Source organism: Protopterus annectens, chromosome 15.part0, assembly GCF_019279795.1.
Source record: "Protopterus annectens isolate FY-2018-M chromosome 15.part0, PAN1.0, whole genome shotgun sequence".
Classification (NCBI taxonomy): Eukaryota; Metazoa; Chordata; order Ceratodontiformes; family Protopteridae; genus Protopterus; species Protopterus annectens.
This window is the reverse complement of record NC_056749.1, coordinates 752,399,769-752,422,380: the sequence shown is the minus strand read 5'-3', so window position 1 is coordinate 752,422,380 and position 22,612 is coordinate 752,399,769. Positions and strand designations below refer to the sequence as shown.

At 46.3% G+C, this 22,612-nt stretch overlaps 1 protein-coding gene and 1 pseudogene across 1 annotated transcript in view; both read left to right on the top strand.

The window, feature by feature from the left end:
* The window catches only part of LOC122790047 (membrane transport protein XK-like), a 236,911-nt gene that overhangs the window by 126,540 nt on the left and 87,759 nt on the right, over nt 1-22,612 (top strand). The window lies entirely within an intron of this gene.
* The window catches only part of LOC122790211, a 150-nt pseudogene continuing 93 nt past the window's right edge, over nt 22,556-22,612 (top strand).

Here is a 22,612-nt window from a genome sequence, read left to right as displayed (position 1 = left end):
ATAGGTGGCAGCCCCCTTAATACAGAAGAGGTTATAAGAGATGTGGGGACCCAGGTAGATAGTAATCTCTCCTTTGACAATCATATTGCCAAAGTAGTTAGGAAATATGTGGCCCATTTAATTACTGAAGTGTTCGCATCTAGAAGTAGAGGTTATAGTGCCCTTATCAGGCCCATCATAGAGTACAATGCCCCATTTGGGATGTACCTCACAAGAAACACTTTCAACAGCTGGAGAGACCACAAAAGTACTTCACCAAGAGGATTACTGGTCTCAAACATATGTCCTATGCAGCCCGACTGAAAAAACTCTGGCTGTACTCAGTGGCATATCGCTTACTCAGAGGTGATCTCTGCCTGACTTACAAAGCCATGTCCAACTTAGAATTGATGGACATGCACCACCTAAAGAAATCCAAGTCACTGAGAGCTATACGCTCTAGTGAGCCAAACCTCACCACAGCAATAAATAGAACATGCTGGAGGGATAGATTCCTGTCAGAGACTCCCCATGCTTTGGAACAAAATTCCAAACTACATTAGGCAGAGCCCCTCACTAACACTCTTCAAAAGAAACCTTGACGAGTGGATGGGTAACAGAAAATACACCCCTGGGATCACTTCATTGGCTCTGCTTGACAGAGGATCAGTTAATTAATCAATGGGGCGGCAAAAGCCGACACACTCTGGCTAGGCTTATAAATGCCCTCGGGCAGATAGCCTAGTACCTACCTATGAACCTGTGAACCTAAGGCTTTGGTATACTGGCTGGATGTTGAGCTACCCGTGGCAGAGGATCCCTAGTTTAAGAAATACGGCAGCAGTGAAGGGAACATCGTTTGTTATGGTAAGATTTTACACAACCGTACTTTACTTACTATTCAAAACTTCAAATTGCTCACCTTACAGAAACTACTGCCCCTGATTCTCCATCAAGCATTCATGGTTACTCTAGATCTGAAGGATGTATGCCTCCGCATCCCTATAAAGAAGGAGCACAGAAGGTACATTCACTTCACAGCTCTCTGCCAGTTCTGTGCCTTCCCTTTAACTTGTCTAATCCTCCCAGAGATTTTACCAAATATCAGGATACAGTTATTGCTTTTGTAGAACAAATGGCATCCATGTTCTGGATGACTGACACATTCAGGCAAACACTATGGAGGAACTAGATGCATCAAGCCAACTGACCGTAGATTGCCTGTATGATCTAGCAAATACACTCAGTCAAAAAAAAAAATCCAACTTCCAACCCTGCACCAAAGTGACCTTCCCTGTGATGGAGTTGGACTTCAGGGTTCAGAAAGCCTTGCTGCCTCAGGAAAAGATTCACTTCCTTAACCGGCATTTCCAGACAATTAGGCAACAGGAAGCCGTAACAACCAAAGAACTTCTCAGACCTCTGGGGTGCATAGCCTCCTGCATAACGATACTGGCCAAACTGCATATGAAAAAAAAGTCCAGTGGTGTCTAAAATGTGCATGGTCCAAAAACTGGAGAATCCACCTTCAAATTCAACAAATAACTGTATGGAACAAATGTAGAAGGAAGCACCAGGAAGTCAAACTCCAAAAAGAGTAGTTTATTAAACCAACAATATTAACACTTACATAAACTCCACATAGTTTTCGTTCGTAAAAACCTTCATCAAAATAAGATTAACACCCACACCCACCTTTGTTCCATATAGATAAAATGTGCATGGTGCCAACACCATCAGTCCCTGTGGTTCCTGGTCCTTCTGGTTCCCTGTATCAAGACGAAGCTCCTTAGGTGGATACAGAAACCTGCCAACTAAATCTAGAATTTCCCTTCAGAATTCAGACGGGACTCCAGATGCATGTGGGATAACACATTCATAAGGAAACATATCAGTTTAAAAGAAATAATTGCAGTTTTCAAAGCACTTGTGGCACTCAAAACTAAACTAGACATAAGGCAGTCTACTGCTAATGACTGATAACATGTATATCAACAAACAGGGGTACTCATTCCTACTTTGTGCTGGAATGACCATGCAGCTTTGGGAGATGACACAGGGGATGGGTCAGTACCTCCTGGATCAATACCTACAAAACAACTTGCCAAGCAATCTCATCAGGTCTGTGGTAGACTCACACTAATGGATGTTAAAAAGGTCTATATTCTACAAACCCACACACAAGTGGGGTTTACCAGAGTTAGACCTTGTTGCCTCAGAAAAAAACAGGCAAATCAGAAAGCTTTGCTTAAGGTCTACAACAATATCCTGACAGCACACTTTTGGACCAGACAACACTGGTTCTCCATGCTCCACAGCATGGCCAAGTAGAAGCTGTGGGTGCTGCCACTAGAAGTGGATATCCTAACACAGATCAGGGAAACCATCATAAACCCCTGCTTGGCAACTCTGAAACTGGCAGGATGGATGATATGATTCTCGCACCCTCCAGGAAAGGTTTTGACAAGGACCTCTTACAAATCGTTAAAGAATTTAGGAGACCCAGCAAAATGAAGTCAAACATTTCTAGATGAGTAAGGTTCTCTATGTCCAAGGGACAGCAACCTTTACTAGCTACATTGCCCATAGTCCTGTCCTACTTTACAGAAATGTGCTGGAAAGCACTGTATTTTTCTCCTATTAAGATACATGCTCTTGGCATTTCAGCCTGTGTGCTTGTGCACCCACATTTGTTTTCAGAACATACCATGAAGCAATTTCTCAAGGGTATCATTCACTTAAGACCCGCAAGGAGGACCCCTACCCCTCCTGTGGCCTAAACATTGTGCTAGAAAAAAAGTTTGACATTGTTTGTGTTCCTAAAGAAATTACTGTTACTTCAAGTCAAGTTTTGCCACCGTTGATGTGCAATGATCACAGGGTTATAAAGGTTAATTTGTTGCTAGATAATTCTGCCAAACTAAAATTTAAACCAATGCACAGAAGGTTAATTACAGATTATATGGAAGCAGAACCGTCACTATGTAAAACTAACTGGAGTGAGGTGTTCAGTGGAAAAACTGCAGATGGAATGTGAAAAGTTTTGAAAAAAAATTGAGGCCAAAAAATCAAAAAATGTTTAACATCAGGATCTAGGCATACAACACTGGGGATATATTTCCATAAGAACAAGATATCTGATTAAGATGAGAGACAAAAATATAAGAAATGGAAGAGAGGTCGAACTACAACTTTGAAAACTGAAATAAGCAAGTCAGACAAACAAATTAAGCATAGTGTGAGACAACAAGAAAAATTTGAAGAAAATTTATGCAGATATTGAGCATAATAGGAAACCTTTTTTTAGATACATAAGATGTGGAAAGATTAAAGACGCACAAACTGATAAACTGTCTCTAGATTCTAAAATTTATTCTCAAACATAACAGATTATAGATATATTTACAAAATCTTATGCAAAACAATTTGGCTCCACAAAAGGGGTGAGGTAACCCCAAATACTGGAATCAAATTAGGAGATGGAATTAGTAACAATGATCTGAGAACACTTCAGCAAGAACTTATGGTACTATTATGTTTATTGTTCACAAGGTCATATAAATATGGGGAAGAGCTCTCAAGGTTGGAGTCTTGCATTTATTAAACATGTCTTTAAAGGAAAAGGGGAGCATGACAAACCCAGAGTCATACAGACCCATAAGTCTACTTTCATGTTGTTGAAAAATAATAGGGAAGATAATACTGGATAAGTTATTTTCAGAAATGGATAGGCTGGGACTTGAAACCACGTATCAGCATGCATATGTTGAAAATAGATCTATTACCACCTGTAACACGATGTTCTATAACAATATAATAACAGGTATGAGTGAAAAATTGTGCTGTGATGTAATTTATAGAGATATAACTTCAGCATTTGACATGGTCATACACAAAACACTGATCAGTAAATTAGTACAACTAGGTATTGATGTACTCTTGATAAGATGGATAGCTGCATGGCTTACAAATAGGACATGGCAAGTGTCGTACAGCAACTGGACAGGTGAAATTCCTGATTACAGTCAGGGTGTCCCACAGGGCCCAGTCCTATGCCCTTACTTGTTTAGATTGTATCTTTCAGCCCTAACTTTTTCATCTGAGGTGTTCTACAATCTATATGCAGACAACCTGAAATTGGGTAAACTGATTACATATATTACAGATAAGGCATGTGTACAAAATAACTTGACCAAATTGACCATTTGGGCACAGGAGAATAATATGCTGATAAATAAATCAAAAACTAAGCATATGAGATTTGGGAGACAAATTGAAAGGTGAATATTTAATACAGCACACAGTGATTGAAACTGTAGACTCATTTAAGGGTCTAGTTGTATGGGTAGATTCAGCTATGAGTTTTTCTAATCATATCGACCAATTGGTTAATTAAGCAATAACCCACGCCTGGGTATGGGTAATGCTGGATTTACCCACGCTTGGCATGGTTTGGTCACGAGGGCGAAGCCCGAGTGGCCAAATGAAGACAATCTGGGTAAATCCAGCATTACCCACTCCCAGAAGTGGGTTATTGCTATTATACAATGACATTATTTAAGAAAAAAAAATACTTAGTTTTCTTAAATAATGGCATTGTATAATGCCTCCTTGCTGCCCTTCCGCAGCTGTCTGGTATTCTGCGGCAGTTCTGATGTACTGCGCATGCGTATGCTTACGCAGTACAACAGAGCTGTGGGTGGAAGCAAAGGAGAAAGCAAGATCTCCGTTGCTTTTTAGAAAGTGTCTCGCTATGTTAAAGGAGTTTAACATAGCCAGACAGCTTTAAAAAAAGCAACGGAGAAAGTTCTGCTGCTCTAAGCTCAGCTCTGCTCAATGCCTCACTAAGTTACAGGTTACAGTCCTAATACTAGTTCTATATGTAAACTTTACTGTCCAAGCATGTGCTTCTGCACTGGCTATGTCAAATGCCACTGTGCAGTGAGCAGCTCTGCGCAAACACATCTAATTTATAGCAACAGAAAATAAATTGAAATCTAACCCTCTGGCCAATAAACAACTACATTTTAAGCTTTACTGGACAGCTTCTCAACTCAGAAAGACCAGCCAAATACCTTCTTCGACAAGCTGGATGACCTAGTCCTCTTAATGTAAAAACAGTGCAAAAAGAAACCCTCAAGTGTAATGCAACAAAACAATTTACTCCCTGGCTAGACTGCCCTACAGCAAGCCCTCATGTTTTCTGTTCTGAATTGCAAGCCGTCATGTTTAAGGAACCCTTTCTTTTCCCACAAGGACAGAGTTTTCTTGCACACAGACCCTTCCTGTATGCCAGAAGTAATTTCTAAAATCTCTTTAAGCCAAGCCAGTTACTCAGTTATCTTCTTTCCTAATCCCAGCACAAAGAATAAAGAGCACGGCATTCCCTGGATGCACACAGGCAACTGAGGTTTTGTTTGTGCAAAACAAAGAGCCATAGAAAGTCTGAACACCTGTTTGAGACATTTGCTAAGAGTAAGGAATGAAAACCTGCCAACAAACAGACTATTTCAAAGTGGATCTCAAATTGTATTGTCTTCTGCTACAAACACCATGGGAAATAGGTGCCTGATAACATTAGGACAGATTCCAGTAAGGCCACTGCAGCATCTCCTGCCCTCCTGAGAGGAGTGCCAACCCATTGCATCCTAGAGGCAGCCACTTGATTCTCTAGCCACACCTTTTCCAAGCACTACAATTTAGCTGTAGCTTCTAGGGACGGAATTGCCGCTGCATTTCTGTAGGGACGTCTCCCTTGCACAGTCTTTAGCAGTAGTGGAGAACACTGAACCACAGTAGTGTGTTTGCATGCTGATTAGAATGTTACGACAGTCGCAAAGTTTGACAGTTACTGCCACCATAACATTCTAAACCTTATTACTGATTGTTAGAAAAAAAATCGCAGATCCATCACCTAAAGAGCTAACATAAAACATTTGTACAACTGTCTAGATTTGCAGAAGGACTGAGATTTTGCCTGTTACTTTTGACATGTTCCTCATAAATTGTTTGATTTTCTGGTAAACCAGTGAATATTGCAGTCAGTAATGTCAGGCATTAGAGTTTCATACTTATTGTTTGTTTAAAAAATTGCATGTAGATACAAAACCTGTTGTTATATTTAACTGCATTACATCCTTGATCTTACAGCATCATATGATTGCCCTCTCCAAAGTAAATTAATTTTCTAGTAAATTACTGAGGATTACAGTCAATGACTGTCATTAGAGCTTCATTCCTCTTATTCCGAAAATCCATTGCGATTTAAAATATGTTATATTAACTTTTAAAGTGAATTAAAAAAAAAAAGCTTTGCACACATGTAAGACCAATTTTATTGACTTAAGAGAAACTAGCATTGCATTCATGACCACGACTTACACACGGTCCAGACAAGTGTTCACAATTATCGCCCAGTCTTCTATCCAACCACCCCATTTACATATTGCATGAGGAACATAGTACAGTTGTGTATCTACTTACCATAAATGTCGATGTTTGAGTGTCTTCACTACTGCAGTAAGTATTCCTTCCCTCCGTCCTCAGTCTGTATGCTTGTGCTGTTTGACTCTGACCCTTTCCCGGCCCCGGTTAGTTTCTCCTTTCTTTTCATCCTGCTTCCCAGATGGCAGATGGCAGTGCTGGTTGGGTCATTCTCCACACCAGCAGCAGGGAGAGTGATACTCAGGCTTGGGAGCAGGAAAAGAGCTGAAGAAACAGCACAAGCCAATGATCCTTTATACCCTGATTTCCTGGCGTCAAGAGAGTGTTTGCCAGGCCTGGCAGAAGGATCAGATTTGTGGTATTCCAGGCTTCCAAGGCAGGAAATCTGAAAAGCCATTACTACAACAGTGAAATCACTCAAACATGTACATTTATGGTAAGTTGATACACAACTTTTACTTTCTTGCATTGCCCTGCTCTGGTCATGCACAACTCATGTTCACAGCTGGACTTGGATGGACAGTGGTTGCTGACCTGCGATGTAGCATACTGCTTGGCTGTATTCCTCACAGTGGAATTACTTCCTCTTTGTACTGTTGTGCAGTGATTATTTAACGTGTTAATATTTCTCTGTTGCCTTTATGGTTTGTTCCTTGAGGTCAGTAATTGCAGTGAGTAGATTATGAACACATTATGTATAATGTTTTTGCACTATTTTATTTTACAGTGTTCTATTTTAGACAAAGTGTAAGGTATTGGAGTTGTTAAGACACTGTGTGTGTGTGTGTGTGTGTGTGTGTGTGTGTGTGTGTGTGTGTGTGTGTGTGTGTGTGTGTGTGTGTGTTTGATGTTCTTCGTGTTTCACTGTTGCAGTCATTACATTTGGGTTATCCTGCTGGCAGGTTGCCCTCAGTCGGCCTGAATTCCAAAGTCTTGTGTCCTGCTTCGGTTGCTGTCACCTCTTCCCTGACGTCAGGTCATCAGGGGTATAAAAGATGCAGCCGATGCCATTTTATCCAGTCTTTCTTGCCACGCGGTGCCAGAAGCAGAAGCAGTTCACAAGTGCCGGTCGGCCGACTCCTGAGATTTTCGTGTTCGAGTTTCAGATCCAAAGTCTTCATTAAAAGCTAAGTACCCCATTGGGGAAACTTTTTTCTTGCTCCAGACCGATGTCAGAAAAAGTTAATAATTGTATTTCTTGTGGGAAGCAAATACCTCATAAGGACTTTCATTCTTACTGTATTCCTTGCCTAGGCCCTGATCACGACGCTGCTAGTCGTCGGGTTTTGTGCTAGATTTAACCAACGCACTATTAAGCGTCGGTACGATTTTGCATTAAGCTACTTTGGGCGAAGATTTAATTATACAATGTCGTCGGATAGCCATCCGACTACCGGAGTTCACAAAAAACGAAAAGAAAAAGACAGGCAACCGAGGTCTAAAACCGACAACGAAGCTTCTCCTAAGCAAGTCGCCGGTCCTCAGTGAGGCGCTTTCACAGCCCCTGATGACCGCTACTTTAGAGTCGCAGCCCGCTACCGACTCCCACGTGGAGTCGGCCAGGCCGCTGGAAATTCAAGGCATTGCAGCCTCGGAGATTATTCCCTCAGATGGGTCCGGAGCCGCTGAGCAGGCAGCGGCTTCTGAGGGTGTATTTAAACCTAAACAATTATATATTAAACCGACTTCAAAGACAAAGGCCACCTTTAAAGGCAAAGAAACAAGTTCACCAGGCACAAGGACAGGCCTCCATGCCCAAAAAACAGATGCTCAAAATGGCCGAAGACTTAATTACCTTGATCATGGGTTCCCATCCCCCACCTGATAAGAGGCCTAGGCAAGAGACAGACTATGAATTTTCAGATCAGGTTTCCATTTCTTCTGATTCCTCTTCTGATCAGGAATATTCTCTTCCCCCCTATGAGGATTCTGATGCTGAAGAACCAATTCCTTCAGCTTCTCCTCCTGAGGACTACTCTTTTGGGGAAACTTTGCATACCATGAGGGAGCACTTCCACTGGGAGAGCCAATATTTTTCAGAATCTAAGAAAAGGCTCAGAGACTTCCTTTTACTACCTCAACACAGGCCTCTAGCTATTCCACCTATGTTAGACATTGCAGATGATGTGTTCTTGGAGTCTAGTCTGACCCCTGACTCTTTACCTCCAGCTCCTGTTAAGCCGGACAGATACTACAGGGTCCCTGACTCTCATAAATTCCTTTTCAAAAACCCTACTGCGGACCCAGAAACTGTTTCTAAGGATCCAAAAGAGGTCAAGACTTCTACTGCAAAAAAACCTACCCCCTCTGACAGGGATTCTAGGGCACTGGATAGATGGGGAAAAAGATTTACACATCTGCTACTTTGGCTATAATGGCCTTAAATTGCCAGTTTCATATGCTCAAATATCAGTAATATATCATGACACTGCTTAAACAGAAAATGATGGCAAATTCTGAATGTGCAGAAAACAAAGAAATGCAGGATTTATTGCATGCAGCTGAACAAGTTGGAAAGCATACTTTGCAATGTGGGTTTGATTCTCTGGAGGCCTCCTGCAGGGCCGCTGTTACGGGTTCTGTCATTAGGAGGCATGCTTGGTTAAAGGAACAAAATCTGCCTGACCATGTTAAAGGAAAATTATTAAATGCTCCTTTACAACATGATACATTGTTTGGTGTTAAGGCAGAAGTGGTGTTAAAGAAAATGGAGGACAAAGCTAAATCTATACAAACGGTCAAGGATTTCTTACAGGTACAGCCACCTAGATTTAGCAGACACTGGCCTACAAAGAATTGGTCCTTTCCAGTCTCAGACAGACCTCAAAGGGGCAGATCCAGACTCCCTAGAGGCAGATCACAGCCGCAAGGTTCCTACAGGTCTAAGCAGTGGAGTGCTTCTACCTCCAAAGGTGGAGACAACAAATCACAACCATACAGGAAATGGTCCCAATAACTTCCCCCTGCCTGAACCAAGCACTTATCTTCTGGCAGCACCCTTAGGGGGAAAACTAGCACTTTTTTCTCAAAATTGGCACATTATAACCCAGGACAAATGGGTTCTAGACATAGTGTCACAAGGCTACAAGTTTCATTTCCATACCCTGCCAAGGGCAAACGGTTGGCCAGACCTGCAAAAAAATCAATGGGCAGAGGCTCAAAAACAAGTCGCAGCTCTCATGGACATGAGGGCTATTCAACAAGTGCCACAGCAAGAGCAGGGACAAGGATTTTACTCAAGACTGTTCTTGGTACCCAGAAAGGACAAAGCATGGAGACCAATACTGGGCCTATCTATTCTAAACACTTTCCTGGATATACCAAAATTCAAGATGTTGACCTTACAGCAGCTTCTGCCCATGCTGGGCAGCAAGGCTTGGCTCGTGACTTTAGACCTAAAAGAGGCATACCTGCATGTCCCAATCAGACAGTCATGCAGAAGATACCTCAGATTCAAGGCTGGCTCAAAGCATTACCAATTCTCTGCACTGCCCTTTGGCTTATCTACTGCACCCAGGGTCTTCACAAAGTGCCTGGCACCAGTAATTGCTTTCTGCAGACAAAGAGGAATACAAATATATCCATACTTGGACGACTGCCTCATACAAGCAGAGAACAAGGACATTCTACTACAGCATCTGACTTTTGTGATAAGACTTTTAACATGCCTAGGGTACACAGTCAACAAAAAGAAATCAAAACTAGTACCCTCTCAAGAGATAATATTCCTGGGTGCAAGCTTAAATACAACTGCCCAAATGGCTTATCTCACTCCAGACAAACAAAAGCAACTGACTACCTATTTCAAGAAAATGGCAACAAAGGCCCAGTTATCTGCAAGAAAAATTCTGCAGGCTTTGGGCTTCATGGCATCCTACATCTTACTAATTCCATATGCAAGACTGCATATGAGAAAAATTCAATGGTACCTAAAAAGTGTCTGGACACAACATTGCCACAGTCTGGAAACAATGATTACTCTAATTCCCTGCCTACAACAGGATTTTTGATGGTGAGCAAAGGCTTGTCACCAAAACAAGGGACAGCCATTCTCACTACCCCCAGCCAGGCAGAGCCTAACAACAGATGCATCAGATTATGCCTGGGGGGCACACATGGCAGGAAGAGGCATTCAGGGCACCTGGTCCACAAACCAAAAGCATCTACATATCAATCAAAAAGAGATGCTAGCTGTTTAAAATGCCCTGACAACCTTCAAGGACCTACTTCATCCGGGACAACTACTGATAAAGACAGATAACACCATGGTCATGTGGCACATAAACAAGCAGGGGGGCACTCATTCTTATCCCCTGTGCAGACTAACCATGGCTTTATGCGACACAGCATTGACTTACCAAGTTCATCTGCAGGCACAATTCCTGCCAGGAAAGGAAAATACTCTGGCAGACAAACTAAGCAGAAACCTCATGGATCCCCACGAGTGGCACCTGGATCCACAAGTCTTCAGCATGATAACAATGAAATGGGGACGCCCGGCTTTAGATCTATTTGCCTCCCCTCAAGACAATCAACTAAAAAGATTCTGCACAAGGACTTAGCACAGACAAGCTTGGAAAGTGGGTGCCTTATCTTTCAACTGGACAAACCTATCAGTATATGCCTTTCCTCCACTACCTCTCCTCCCCAAGGTACTCCTAAAGGTCAGGCAGGAGAAACCAAAAACGATTCTGATTGCCCCAGACTGGCCACGCCAGTACTGGTATCCGATCTTAAGGAACTTGTCCCAATGCCCAGCCTGGACCTTACCTCAAATACCTCATCTACTGTCCCAGCAAAACAATCAGATTCTGCACAGCCAACTCAGGACCCCTAACCTGGCAGCATGGCGGATAATGTAGCCATACAAACTACACCTCTCAGTAAAGCTGTGATGGATGTCATTTAAGAAGCCAGAAGGCCTAGTACTAGAAAATCCTATGCTGGGAAATGGAAGAGATTTTGCACTTGGGACCAAGCTCAAGGAACTGATACAGCTGTCCCAAATATTCCTCAAATTTTGCAGTATTTAACTGAGATGCTGGACGAAGGCCTATCTTTTTCATCAGTTAAAATCCATGCCTCTGCCATTTCAGCTCATTGCAATACAGAGCCACCACTCTTTTCTCATCCTTTATTAAGGCAGTACCTCAGAGGAGCCAAAAACTTAAGGCCTCCAAGGAGAACGCCAATACCGGCATGGGACCTCAATTATGTCTTCGAAAAACTCACCTTACCTCCTTTTGAGCCAGCTGCTACTGCGGACATAAAGTTTTTATCTTGGAAAACAGCTCTGTTCCTAGCAATAACTTCCTTAAGACGAGTTTCCGAGCTACAGGCTCTCATGGCTGTGGAACTCTATCATTTTCTATCCAGACAGGGTCACTCTGAGAACAAACCGTACATTTATGCTTATGGTGATATCCAGTGTAGCCCTTAACCAAATAATTCATTTGCCAACTTTTTATCCAAATCCACAGAACAAGGGGGAGAAAATTCTGCATTCTTTGGACGTACACAGACAACTTAGATTCTACTTGAACAAAACTAAAGTTTTCAGAAAGACAGAGCAATTTCTACTGGCATATGCCACAGCATCACAAGGAAAGGCGATATCCAGGCAGACTATTTCAAAGTGGATAGGTCACTGCATTCGTTTCTGCTACTCACAGCATGGCAAACCAGTGCCTAAGGGCATTAGGCCACATTCAACCAGAGCTGCAGCCACTTCTGCAGCCTTTCTCGGGGGAGCACCAACCAAAGACATTTTGGAGGCTGCTACTTGGAGTTCTGTGCATACCTTTACAAAACATTACTATCTGCCTCTTTACTCTAAATCCAGGGCAGGCTTTGCCACTGCAGTTCTGCAGGGCCTCATAGCTGCTCCTAATGCTGTTTAGCTCCAGCCCCCCAACCATAGCTTTGGGCCTCAACCCAAATGTAATGACTGCAACAGTGAAACACGAAGAACATAGTACAGTTTTGTACACTTACCATAAATGTAGATGTTCGAGTGTATTCACTGTTGCAGTCCAGGTTACCCACCCGCCATCCCCCTTATTTTTACTTGAACTTATCTTTACTTCTCTAATCTATACAACCTAGGTGGTGTATTTGCTTATAGATGAAGGTGAAGCTTATTTTGGTGCATGTATGTTTTATTTACATAATTTTAGCCTACCCTTTTGGGAGCACCTGACATCTGGGGCAAGAAAAACTAAATAAAATGGCGTCGGCTGCATCTTTTATACCACTGACGACCTGACGTCAGCGAAGAGGTGACAGCAACCAACGCAGGACCCAAGACTTTGGAATTCAGGCCGACTGAGGGCAACCTGCCAGCAGGATAACCCAAATGTAATGAATGCAACAGTGAATACACTCGAGCATCTACATTTATGGTAAGTGTACACAACTGTACTTTTGATGTCCACTGCCTGCAATGATCAGTGGCTGATATAGGTGGGGAGGCTGTGGATGCAGAATATGGTGGTGCTATAGTTTGATTGTGTGTGTGTGTGTGGGGGGGTGATTGAGTTTCTTGAGTATCTTTATGATTCTGTTTGGAGGAGTACCTCTGTGTGACTTCTAGGTAGCTGTTTGGCTGAGTAGTTGTCCCACCTGTTCAGCTGAGTGACAGTGACTCATAGTTATGTTAACTGTATAATGCAGTTCATTGCCATTCAGTTTGTGCATGTCCTGGGATCGCGTTATATCAGATAAGCTCAATTTTATCCAACTGAACAGAATTATTTGTTCTTTAGTGAACTCAGCTTTGAATTCTACTAAAGAATGTGTCAGGTGACCAGTGTGACCTAGATTATGTCTCTAGCAGTGCGACGAAAATATTTCTGGTGCAGTGTAAATTTGCATGATTGTTGCATTTTTATTAAAAATTAAGTTCCATAGACTGAAAATGATAAGAGAAAAATCTAGGTATTGCTCTCAGCTCTCTCAACCAAAAGACAAAGAGGTTTATGATGATGTGTAAATCATTATGTGTACTGCATTTCTAGCAGAGCAGACGAAATAAGGCTAAGAATGATTAGAGGAAGGTCTAAGAATTGTAGTCAGACCCCACTACAATCATACTCAAATGACTTAGATGGCTGGATCCATACCATAATGTGATGGATACAATAATTCTTTGAGGTTATACCATTTGGAAATGTTTGCAATGCTAGGAGTGGACAGAGAAGTTTTAAATGACAGTGTGGCAAGGAAGCCTCTTCGGTAACAGTTTTTTATATTTTTGAGAATAGGTCTCTGGGAGGAAGCTAAAATGAGCATTGTAATGTTCATGGCATTGCAAGATGAGTTAAGTCCAGCACCTGTGTCAGAAGCTAATCCCATTTTAATTGTGTTGTTACATGATTTTAAAGTAGAAATGACAGTTGATGCTTAGAGTTTAGCTGTAGTTCATGTGTTACAGGGTTTGATTCCCCCAGTGTGCATTTGCTGCTTTGTAACCTTAAGCAAGTCACTTAACCAGACGTTTGTCCTGGGTCACCCTAAAAAGGGAATGTATGTCCAGTATGGCTGCTTGGTTTTCAAATGGCTGTTATCACTGTGTGAAGTGCTACTTAATGTACTTGCATGTTGTTAGCTTTCCTGCCTTCACGGACTAGATATGTCTCTAAATGAAAAATTTTGCTCTGATTTAGTTTAGAGGCATATCTAGCTCCATTCAATTATTTTAAAAATGATGCACAGCACTTTGAGTAGTACTTTGTACAGCACTATTCCTTTCTGAATGTCCTTCAGATTGGCATAGAGATTTGTAACAAAAAGTGTCATCTGTATTGAAGGCATTTCATCTGTTTTTGATGATTGTTTGTGTCTTTCGGCTTTTCCCGGTTAGGGGTCACCACAGCGGAACTCCGGTCCGCTAATGATTGGTAGTTGATTTTTACGTGCTGAGTTACCAGCCCTGACGCACAACCTTCAATGAAGGTACGCCCCTTCATGCATGTCTCCACGCAGAAGACGCTGTAGCTGAGAATCGAACCAGACAGCGTCTTACTGTGAGCCGACAACGCTACCGCAGCACCACCACCGTGGATAAGTTCTAAAATTATATTGGCATGGTTCAGCACAAGGACAGGCAACCATGGCACCTGTGTCAGTGTGGCATTTTACATGGACATCTTTTTAAAGTATGTGCACTTGTCTAAGTATCAACTCCAACCACACTTTTTTGCTTGATAGTTGAATGTCTTGCCAACAGTAGAAGTCATGATCAAACACTTTCTACAACAAAAGGCAAATTATACCTGTCCAGGTGCAGTTACCTGAAGAGTGTCATATAGGTACATAGGTAAGCATTAGGCTAGATGGCCATGTGGGCCATTTTAAGCGTAGCCAATTTCCCTCAAAGGTGAGAATCAAACTCTATGCCTTGTGTCTGTGAGGTATAACTAGCTGGAGCAATGCATGTGCGGTCATGAGGATGTTTAACTAGTATCCTTGACACACTGTTTGCTTCATTTATGTTGTATCAAATGTGTTTTTTTTTGTCAAGTCTGCCTGTATTATGAATGCACTTGATTAGTTCTTGCTCCTTTAGAAAGGTTCTGACTGAAAAAGTGTCTGTGCAGTCATATTTATCTACCTGTCAATAAATGAATGAGTGAATGAATGATTTTCAGTTTCTTCCCAAAAAGCTTGTTTACTCTTACTTCAAGGTGGTTTTGTTTGCAGTATTTATAATATTCTATAGAGGGGCTCCAGTATTTATAATGTTCTGTAAAGGGGGATGTATTCTCCACAGGGAGATTTATTTTAGTAAGCTTCACTGCAGCATTTGTAGGTGTGTGTGTGTGTGAGTGTGTGCGTGTGTGCGTGTGAGTGTGTGAGTGTGTGTGTTGCACTTATCATGATCGGTGTTGTACAGAGTTCTGTTATCTCTGCCTAAATGAGTGCCGTTTCCATTGATACCCTGCACAGGAATTCTTTACTGCTCTTAGCTTGTGATTATTTTAGGGCAGAAAACATCCAAGATGTTTCATGTGAGTGAAGTCTATGCAGTGCTATCATTTTTGAAAATCATTAGAACTTAAACAGAGAGTAACATGGCCAAAGTCTATGGCAATGCACTGCGGTTTATCCTGAGGGGCAGGAAACTATTTATGAGGATAAGACATTCAGATTCTTCATAACAAAGTGTTCTGATTCCAGTACTCTCTGTTCCTGGATTGCAGTATGGTTCTAGAGTCAGAGAACTAGTTCCTGCTTTGAGTAGCAAGATACACTGCCTTAGAAAACTGTACTTCTGGGTATTGTAAAATCCTCCCACTCTGCACCAAACAGCAACGTATTTAGGACTGAGTTAAAAAGTACACTGCAGAGGTCATTCACAGTGCATAGAATGCCTTGGGAATGGGCATAGAAAACTTTGTACAGAGATGTTAGTTCATAAAACATAACTGTAGAGAAAACTGCAAATTTGTTTGAGACTTGTCACCCACATTAGTGTGGTATATTATAGCAATAACCGATGACATGGGTGTGGTATATTGAAGTTTACCCATGGTTGGTGTGGTTTAATCACGAGGGCAAAGTCCAAGTGATTAAACAAAGCCAACCATGGGTAAATATAGCAATAACCCACGCCTGGGTGTGGGTAATGCTAAATTTACCCACGGTTGGCGTGGTTACCAAACAAAGCCAACCGTGGGTAAATTTAGCATTACCCACACCCAGAAGTGGGTTATTGCTATTATACCATGACATTATTTAAGAAAAGAAACTATTACTTTTCTTAAATAATGGCATAGTATAATGCCTGTTTACTGCCCTTCCGCAGATGTCTGGCATCCGCGGAAGTTCTGATGTACTGCGCCTGCGCAGTACATCAGAGTTGAGCAAAAGCAACAGAGAAAGCAAGATCTCCGTTGCTTTTTTTTTAGTGTTTCGCTATGTTAATGAGTTTAACATAGCGAGACAGTTTTAAAATAAGCAACGGACATCTCCGTTGCTTATTTTAAAACTGTCTCGCTATGTTAAACTCATTTAACATAGCGAAACACTAAAAAGCAACGGAGATCTTGCTTTCTCCGTTGCTTTTAAACACTGTCTCGCTATGTTAAATGGGTTTAACATGGCGAGACAACTTTAAAATAAGCAACGGAGATCTCCGTTGCTTATTTTAAAGCTGTCTCGCTATGTTAAACCCATTTAACATAGCGAGACAGTGTTTTAAAAAAACCGAGTTATACTAATGGAAAAAAGTCTGGGCGACCGGACCTTTTTCCATTAGTATTACTCGATTTACAACGGGCACGCTGGCCAATCAGCGTGCACGTTTTGGGGGGATCATGGTATAATCTTCAATATACTACACTACAGAGTTGGTTATTGCTATTATACAATGATATTCTTTAAGAAAAAATTACTTTTCTTAAATAATGTCTTTGTATAATGGTGCCATGGTCCCCTTTTTCATTGTTTCCCCAATTCTGCTGCTTTGTTGATGTATTGTGCATGAATGTGGGACTAGCTCCCGCCTGGGTGAGGGGGGTCCAGACCACGGCCCCCTCTGGGATGGAAGTCCAGAAGGAAGAGAGGGGCTGAAATCGGACAGGCTGGGAGAGCTCCTGCCTGGGTGAATGGGGTCCAGACCACGGCCCCCTCCGGGATGGAAGTCCGGAAGGGAGAGAGAGGCTGAAATCGGCTGGGCTGGGAGAGCTCCCGCCTGGTTGAGGGGGGTCCGGACCATGATCCCCTCCAGGATGGAAGTCCGGAAGGGGGAGAGAGGCGGAAAGCGGCTGGGAAGGGTCTGCCCCGCTCAGGTGAGAGGGTCCTGACTGACCCCCTCCAGGTGGAAGTCCTTAAGTGAGAGACTGGTGAGAGTCCGCTGGACCCGAAGAGCTCCTGCCGGGCAGGGGGAAAGGCATCCGACCTCTTCCGGGACCCAACGGCATCCCCAGAAACCCTCTGGACCGGAAAGCAGTGGGATGCGAAAGCCCTCATGAGAGCGGATCTGGCCCTCCACGGCCGATGGGAGTTCCGTGGGGCCAGCCAGGATTGGAGAGAGGTCCCTCTGAGGTGCTCCAAGGGCACGGGGACACGGCCTGGCCAGGCAGCTTCCAGGAGATCTGGGGGAGACTGGGACCATGGTGCTCTGGACCGGAAAGGAGCGGGGACGCAGAAGTCCCGATGAGGGAGTGCCTGCCCCTCGGCGGCCGGGGGGTGTTCCGCTGGGGCGACCAGGACTGGAAGGAGGTCCCCTGTAGAGGCTCCAAGGGCATGGGGACACGGCCCGGCCAAGCAGCCTCCAGAAGACCTGGGGGAGATGGGGACCGTGGAGCTCTTGACTGGAAATGAGTGGGAAGTGGAAGTCCCAATGAGGGTGTTCCTGTCCCTCGGCAGCCAAGGGGAGTTCTGCAGGGCCCAGCCAAGACCGGAGGGAGGTCCCCCCGAGAGGCTCCGAGAGCATGGGGACACGGCCCGGCCAGGCAGCCTCCAGGAGATCTGGACTGGAAATGAGCGTGGGCTTGGAAGTCCCGATGAGAGCATGCGTGCCCCTCGGCGGCCGGCACCAAAGGAAGGTCTCCCTGAGGGGCTCTGAGGGCATGGGGACACAGCCCGGCCAGGCAGCCTCCAGGAGATCTAGGGGAGACTGGGACCGTGGAGCTCTGGACTGGAAAGGGGCATGGGTTCAGAAGTCCCGATGGGGGTGTGCCTGCCCCTCGGCAGCCGAAGGGAGTTCCACAGGGCCAGCCGGGACCAGAGGAAGGTCCCCCTAAGAGGCTCTGAGGGAACGGGGACATGGAATAATTTGGCAGCCTTCAGGAGATATCTAACCTGGGAAAAGAGACCTCCCACCCGGGTGGAAGTGGAAGCCCAGAGGGGTCCCTCCCCGTGGAAGTCTGGAAGGGAGAGAGCAGCAGAAATCAGCCGGGCAGGGAGAGCTCCTGCCTGGGTGAGGGGGATCTGGACCACAGCCCCCCCCTCCACATGGAAGTCCTTAAGGAAGCCTCCTGCGGGAGGCCACGGGGCCAGGAGAGCTCCTGCTTAGGTGAGAGGGGTCAGGCGGAGCCCCCCTCACAACAGAAGTCACAGAGGGATTGACCGGTGAGAGTCCTCCATACCTGGTGAGCTCCTCCCAGGCAGGGGTAGGCATCTGACATCACCTGGTACCCGACGGCATCCGCAAAATAACATAAAGTCCCCAGAACCCCTCTGGATGGGAAAGTGGAGGGGACGCGGAAGTCCCAATGAGGGTGGGCCTGCCCCTCAGTGGCCGAGAGGAGTTCTGCGGGGCCGGCCAGAACCTGAGGAAGGTCCCCCTGAGGGGCTCCGAGGGCAAGGGGACACAGCCTGGCCAAGCAGCCTCCAGGAGACCTGGGGGAGACGGGGACCGTGGAGCTCTGGTCCGGAAAGGAGTGTGGGCTCGGAAGTCCTGATGAGGGCGGGCCTGCCCCTCGGCGCCCGACGGGAGTTCTGCGAGGTTGGCCGGGACCGGAGGGAGGTCCCCCTGAGGGGCTCCAAGGGCACAGGGACATGAACCGATTTGGCAGCCTTCGGGAGATATCTAACCCGGGAAAAGAGCCCTCCCACCCGGGTGGAAGTGGAAACCCGGAGGGATCCCTCCCCATGGAAGTCTGGAAGGGAGAGGAGGGCGGAGATCAGCTGGGCCAGGGGAGCTCCCACCTGGGTGAGGGGAGTCCGCACCATGGTCCCCTCTGGGACAGAAGTCCGGAAGGAGGAGAAAGGTGGTAAGCAGCCGGGGAGGGAGTGCTCCCGCCTGGGTGAGGGGGGTCTGGACCCCCCCCTCTAGGTGGAAGTCCCTAAGGGAGCGGCCGGCGGAGGGCTGCCAGACCAGGAGAGCTCCTGCCCGGGTTAGATGGGGCAAGTAGAGCCTCCCCGTGATGGAATCCTCAGGGGAGCAACAGGCGGGAGTCTGCAGGACCCAGAGACCTCCCGCCGGACAGTGGGAAGGCATCTAACTTCTCCAGGTACCCGACGGCATCCCCAAAATATCGCAAAGTTTCCGGAACCCCTCTGGACAGGAAAGCGGTGGGACACAGAAGCCCTCATGAGAGCGGATATGGCCCTTCATGGCCGAGGGGAGTTCGTGGGGTCGGTCACACCCTGCAGGTCCGTCCCCCCAGTCATCCACTGGGCACCCGTGATCCTGCACGATTTGGCAGCCTCCAGGAGTTAAGGGATGATGGGGCATCCTGTGGGGAATGCAAGTCCCTGTCCCAGCCCCGGGGAGAATGCCTCCCAGTGGGCCCCCTCATGGCAGGAGCCAAGGCGCCTCTCCCCACCATCCATCGATCGGGCCAACCGACTCCCACTGGCGGAGGACGCCTGCGGCGTGGCTGTGCAGGTCACGGCCGGCGGGTCGAGCCTCTCCTCCCCGGGAGTGAGGTACGGGTGGGGGGCATGGAGCATTAAGCTCCCCTCAGTGGCGAAGTCGAGGTGAGACCAACGAGCCCAGGCCGAGGCAAAGGGGTCCTGTCACACGCTGGGCTGCCCCTCTCCAGTGGGTGCCCCCGAGCACGAGAGCTTCGGGAGCTCTTTCCCTCATTCTCTGGCTCCGAGCGTGGCAGCGCTCCATGCCAGCCCGGAGCCCTCTGGGGTTGCGGTCGCCGGTCCATAACCAGCACCCAGGGTGAACCCCTCTGCGGGGAGAGGGACCCCTCCCACGGGCGGAGGTGCGGGCTCCGACCCCTCCTCTCCGCCCGTCCGCCGAGGTGCTCCTATCCGGTTGATCCTGCCAGTACCATATGCTTTTCTCAAAGATTAAGCCATGCAAGTCTCAGTGCACACGGACGCTACAGTGAAACTGTGAATGGCTCATTAAATCAGTTATTGTTCCTTTGATCGCTCGACCGTTACTTGGATAACTGTGGTAATTCTAGAGCTAATACATGCTGATGAGCGCTCACCTCCGGGGATATGTGCATTTATCAGACCAAAACCAATCCGGGTCTCAGCCCAGCAGCTTTGGTGACCCTAGATAAACTTGGGCTGATTGCATGCCCTCGTGGTGGTGGCACAACATTCGAATGTCTGCCCTATCAACTTTCATTGGTACTATTTGTGCCTACCATGGTGACCATGGGTAAAGGGGAATCAGAGTTCGATTCTGTAGCGGGAGCATGAGAAACTACTACCACATTCAAGGAAGGCAGCAGGCATGCAAATTACCCACTCCCGACTCTGGGAGGTAGTGACGTAAAATAACAATACAGGACTCTTTCGAGGCCCTGTAATTGGAATGAGTACACTTTAAATCCTTTAACAAGGATCTATTGGAGGGAAAGTCTGGTGCCAGCAGCCGCTGTAATTCCAGCTCCAGTAGCGTATATTAAAGTTGCTGCAGTTAAAAAGCTCATAGTTGGATCTTGGGATCGGGCTGGTGGTCCGCCACGAGGTGAGCTACCACCTGTTCCAGACCCTGCCTCAATGCTCTTAACTGAGTGTCCCGGGGGTCCGAAGCGTTTACTTTGAAAAAATTAGAGTGTTCAAAGCAGGCCAATCACCTGAATACTTCAGCTAGGAATAATGGACTAGGACTCCGGTTCTGTTATATTGGTTTTCAGAACTGGGACCATGATTAAGAGGGACAGCTAGGGGCATTCATATTGTGCTGCTAGAGGTGAAATTCTTGGACAGGCACAAGACGAATGAAAGCGAAAGCTTTTGCCAAGAATGTTTTCATTAATCAGGAATGAAAGTCGGAGGGATACTGTCGTAGTTCCAACCATAAACGATGCCGACTAGCGATCTGGCTGCGTTATTCCCATGACCCACTGGGGAGCTTCCGGGAAACCAAAGTCTTTGGGTTCCGGGGGGGAGTATGGTTGCAAAGCTGAAACTTAAAGGAATTGATGAAAGGGAATCACCAGGAGTGGAGCTTGTGGCTTAATTTGACTCAACACGGGCAACCTCACCCGGGCCGAACACGGAAAGGATTGACAGATTTATAGCTCTTTCTTGATTCTGTGGGTGGTGGTGCATGGCCGTTCTTAGTTGGTGGAGTGATTTGTCTGGTTAATTCCAATAACGAACGAGACTCTGCCGTGCTAACTAGTTATGCGGCCCCGTGCGGTTGTCCCCAACTTCTTAGAGGGACAAGTGGTTTTCAGCCACACGAGATTGAGCAATAACAGGTCTGTAATGCCCTTAGATGTCCGGGGCTGCACGCGTGCTACACTAAATGGATCAGCGTGCGTCTACCCTTGGCTGACAGGTCCAGGTAATCTGCTGAACCCCATTCGTGATAGGGACCGGAGATTGCAGTTATTCCCCACAAACGAGGAATTCCTAGTAAGTGCGGGTCATAAGCTCAAGTTAAGTCCCTGTCCTTTGTACACACTGCCCATCACTACTACCGATTGGATGGTTTAGTGAGGTCCTCGGATCGGCCCCACTGGCATCTGTCATGGCCCCAGTGGAGCGCTGAGAAGACGATCAAACTTGACTATCTAGAGGAAGTAAAAGTCGTAACAAGGTTTCCATAGGTAAACCTGCGGAAGGATCATTAATGCCGAGGGTCCCGGGATGGTGCCGTCCCTGGGTACCAGGGCCTTTCTTTGCTCTGCTGACCCGACCCTCCACGCCTCTCTCCAACTACTGTCTCTCTGCACGTCCCAGTGGAGGCCGGCAGGACCAAGTCCACGGCTCCTGGGGAGAGGGGAGGGAGCGCAAGAGCAAAGGGTGGTGTCTATTCCCCCCCCTGGCCTCCCGGCGGGGGGGGGGGAAGAGGGGGTTTTGTCCATGCGGTGGCAGGCACGGGTGCTCCTCCATCACCACAGGCCGGCCCACCAAGTGCCCCTAAGGCGGCTGGCTCCCCATGCGGTAGGGGGAGGGCGAAGGTGCCATCCCGGTAGGGGGGTGGCGGCCTTCCATCCGGCTGTACGGGGCCGCCCCCAGGGGTGGAACACCAGAGTCCTCTCCCCTCATTGTTGGTCACGGGTACTTGCGGAGGACGACCCAATCCTCATGGGTCGTCGGTGCGGCCATGCTCCGGCCGCTGCAGGATTCCCTGCTCTCCTGGGGCAATGGGCCAGTAACCCTGGTCTGGGCACACGCAACAACACCCTTGAAACCTCGCTTGCTCGTCTCGAGGTGCGATGCCGCGTGGGCAGCGGTGCCTCCGGCAGATGAGAACCAGTATGATTCTGAACGGTGGGTAACTTGGCTCGTGCATCGATGAAGAATGCAGCTAGCTATG